This window comes from Notechis scutatus, chromosome 4, assembly GCF_049901735.1.
Source record: "Notechis scutatus isolate UNSWTSFEM ecotype Mainland chromosome 4, rNotScu1.2, whole genome shotgun sequence".
Classification (NCBI taxonomy): Eukaryota; Metazoa; Chordata; class Lepidosauria; order Squamata; family Elapidae; genus Notechis; species Notechis scutatus.
Window position 1 is genome coordinate 125,010,091 of NC_142012.1, and position 4,154 is coordinate 125,014,244.

The window sequence follows — 4,154 nt, forward strand, 5'->3', positions numbered from 1 at the left end:
ACTTGTATTTAGAAGTAATCATTGAAAATTAGAAATAATATGTAACTTAAAATGTGATAAAATATTTAACATAAGTTAGTGAAATTTTTGGTTAAGAAAAAGGGAGTACTGTAATGAAACATGATTCAAGATTGTGATGTGTGTGTGTGTGTGTGTGTGTGGGGGGGGTAATAATCTTTGGAAAGCATAAGTGTTCCCACAAAGGCATGATATTTAATTGAAATGGATAAAATGTTTAAGATATAAATGATTGTTAATATTAATGATTAGAATATGGTATACTAGTGAAATTTTTGTGAAATGAGATTTGAAGTAGAAGGAGGAACATTTTAATGAAATATTGAGCTATAATATGTGATGTGGGGGGGGGGGAAATAATTATGGAAAATAGGGCTCCCATAAAAGTATGTGATTTAATTGAAAAGCAATGAGTTAAACATTTAAAATATGAATGAATATCAACACTAATGAATAGATTTGTATTATTTTTGATAATATAGTATAATTTTAGAATGTACCAGACAGAATCCCAGTGTATGTCATGTGTTTTATATTAAGTATTATAAATATAGGGGAAAGAGATAAAGGCATCATACTCCATATAGTGTACAGGAGAAGTCTTTCTTCTTTTTTTAAAGAAGAAAAATAAATGGTTGGCTGGAATAGAACAGACAAAGAATAATGAATATTATGATATGAATTGAGAGGAGATAAATAAAATAAAATAAAATTGAGAAAATTTAAAGGAGAGGAGAAGTCATATAGAAAATTGAAAATGTTAATAAGATATGAAATGGTATGTAAAATGAATATGAATTTGAATTTGTGTCTGTACCAAGAGTTTTAACCTGGGACTAAGCAACTTTCAGAAAAGAGATTTTTTATGCTTTTATGTTTTGTGTTTATGTGTATTTATGTATTGTTTGTCTTGAAAATAAAACTTGTTTAAAAAAAAAAAAAGGCTGCCGGACTTTCATTGGTGTTGCTCCCCACCCAGTTCTTGATTGGGCTGACACTCGCAATCCCATCTCTACTGCTGGAGTCCCAAAGTCCAGGGGGACTAGGACTCATTAGTAATATCAAGCAACCAGCAGCAAACCCTCTACAAGGTGGTTGGCCTTGCAGGGGGGTTGGCTTGGATCTTAGCTCCAGTATGAAGGGTCAGAAACACCATCCATACCTTCTCCAGCGGTCGCCACGGGGAGGCGCCCAAGCCATGTAACTATGCTTCAATTAAGACAGTCATAGTTACTCCCGCCACCTAACCTCTATTATCAGCCAACAGCCATGCCTAGCCTTAAAAAGGGCCGCTGAGCTGTTTTCTGCTTCTAAGAACCATCGCCATGGCCAAAGTTACACCAGGCAGGTAAACTCTAAAATCTATGTTCAGCCAACAGCCAAGCCTAGCCTTAAAATGGGCCATTGAGCTCTATACACAAGTGACAATCAACAAGCCCCAAATCTAACAGATTGATCCAAGATTAACATCAGACCAACACACAGTAAATAATGCACAGTGAAGTGCTAAACATAAATAACAAATAGCTCAACCAAAGAATCTCAAGACTACTCCTACGAACACTGAAACAACAAGCGACTAAAACCTCAGTTTAGAGCAAACTCTTTTCCTCCTAACACTTCACTTGTTGGTAATGAAACATCTGCAAGAAAACCACTAAGCTTAGAACGCACCAAGAACCTCTCATTTCAAACCTGAGCCACAAATGTTGTCCTGTACTGTACACAACATTGTATTAAAATGTATCACCATGTTTACTTTCAGTGCTAAGAAGTCTGGCTGGCACTGGCATTCTTTCTCAGGGAGTAAAGGTGGGATGGAGGTAATCCAAAAGGATTGCCTTCCAGTCGGAGTACTGAGGGGGTCCTCAGGGACTGGGGGAGGCTTGCAGCTGAGCCCGCATGACTCCTCCAGGCTGATTTGCCCTCACTGCTCGCCCAGTGACTTGGAAGGGTCACCCAGTGGAACCCAGAAAGGCCATCCTGTGTGAGACTCCCAGTTTCTCTGTGTGTTTGTGTGTGTGTGTGTGTGTGTGTGTGTGTGTGTTCAGGGATTGAATGAGACAGGAAGCGGTCATCTACCAGGCTCATTCAGTCTGAGCATCAGAGACTGGAAGCTCAGGAACTGAATGACCTCCACAAGTAGGGGAGGGTCAGTTAGGAATTTATATGTTTTAGATACATTGCTACTTTAGCAAGGCCCAAAGGTTTTTTTTTGCCATAATTAATCCTGTGTTGCCAATAGTACCTGTCAGGCTTCTTGGCTAAATGTGGTGCTAGATAGTTAATGAAACCAGTGACTTACTTTTGATGTCTTCAGTTTTGACTGATTTTACTCAGTGAGTGCCTCTGAAATAAAAAAATTAAAAAAATCAGCATCACCAAATGTCCAAAGACTAAGAAAATGTTCAAAGACTAGAAAACCAAGTCAACAATTTCACGAAGTGGCTTTTATGGGCTTTGTCCTACCAGGAAAGAAAAGCAAGATACAGCAAAATGGAATGCTGGGCCCTTGAGCATACCTCAGACCCACAGGTTTCTAATGTTCCCACAGTTACCACAGTTGCTATCCTTACTACCCGAGAATAATGACCCCATCCCACAATGTCTAAGAGTCTCTCCTAGAATTACCTCAGATAAGAGGCTACGGTATGGTCCACGGCGGTCCAACGCATGAAGTCTTCAGCTATGCCACCTTAAACTAAGTCGTTTTGAGCTCCATTCCTTGGTTCTAAGAACCATCACCATAGCCAAAGTTACGCCAGCCAGCAAAATTATAACATATATTTTCAGCCAACAGCCATGCTTAGCCTTAAAATGGGCCATTGAGCTCTTTTCTGGTTCTAAGAACGATCGCAATGGCTAAAGTGACACCAGCTAGCAAAACTTTAATATGTATTATCAGCCAACAGCCATGCCTAGCCTTAAAATGGGCCATTGAGCCGTTTCCTGGTTCTAAGAACCATCGCAATGGCCAAAGTTATGCCAGGAAGCAAAACTCTAAACTCTATCATCAGCCAACAGCCATGCCTAACCTTAAAATGGGCCATTGAGCTGTTTTTTGATTCTAAAAACCATTGCCATGGCTAAAGTTACACCAGCCAGCAAAACTCTAATATCTATTTTTGGCCAACAGCCACGCCTTGTCTTAAAATGGGGCTTTGAGCTGTTTTCTGGTTCTAAAAACCATGGCCATGGCGAAAGTTATGCCAGGCATCAAAACTCTAACATCTATTATCAGCCAAAAGCCAGGCCTAGCCTTAAAATGGGCCATTAAGTTGTTTTCTGGTTCTAAAAACCATGCCCATGGCCAAAATTATGCCAGGCAGCAAAACTCTAATATCTATTTTTTATAATCTGTTTTTTCAGCCAATAGCCATGCCTAACCTTGAAATGGGCCATTGAGCTGTTTTCTAGTTCTAAGAACCATCACCATGGCCAAAATTACGCCAGGCAGCAAAATTCTAATATCCATTTTTTTATAATCTGTTTTTTCAGCAAACAGCCATGCCTAGCCTTAAAATGGGTGATTGAGCTGTTTTCTGGTTCTAAGAACCATCGCCATGGCTAAAGTTACGCCAGCCAGCAAAACTCTAAAATCTATCATCAGCCAACAGCCATGCCTAGCCTTAAAATGGGCCATTGAGCTGTTTTCTGGTTCTAAAAACCATCGCCATGGCTAAAGTTACGCCAGCCGACAAAACTCTAAACTCTATCATCAGCCAACAGCCAGGCCTAACCTTAAAATGGGCCATTGAGCTGTTTTCTGGTTCTAAAAACCATGCCCCTGGCCAAAATTACGCCAGGCAGCAAAACTCTAAACTCTATCATCAGCCAACAGCCAGGCCTAACCTTAAAATGGGCCATTGAGCTGTTTTCTGGTTCTAAAAACCATGCCCCTGGCCAAAATTACGCCAGCCGACAAAACTCTAAACTCTATCATCAGCCAACAGCCATGCCTAACATTAAAATGGGCCATTGAGCTGTTTTCTGGTCTAAGAACCATTGCCATGGCTAAAGTTACGCCAGCCGGCAAAATCTAAAATCTATCATTAGCCAAAAGCCATGCCTAGCCTTGAAATGGGCCATTGAGCTGTTTTCTGGTTCTAAGAACCATTGCCATGGCTAAAATTATG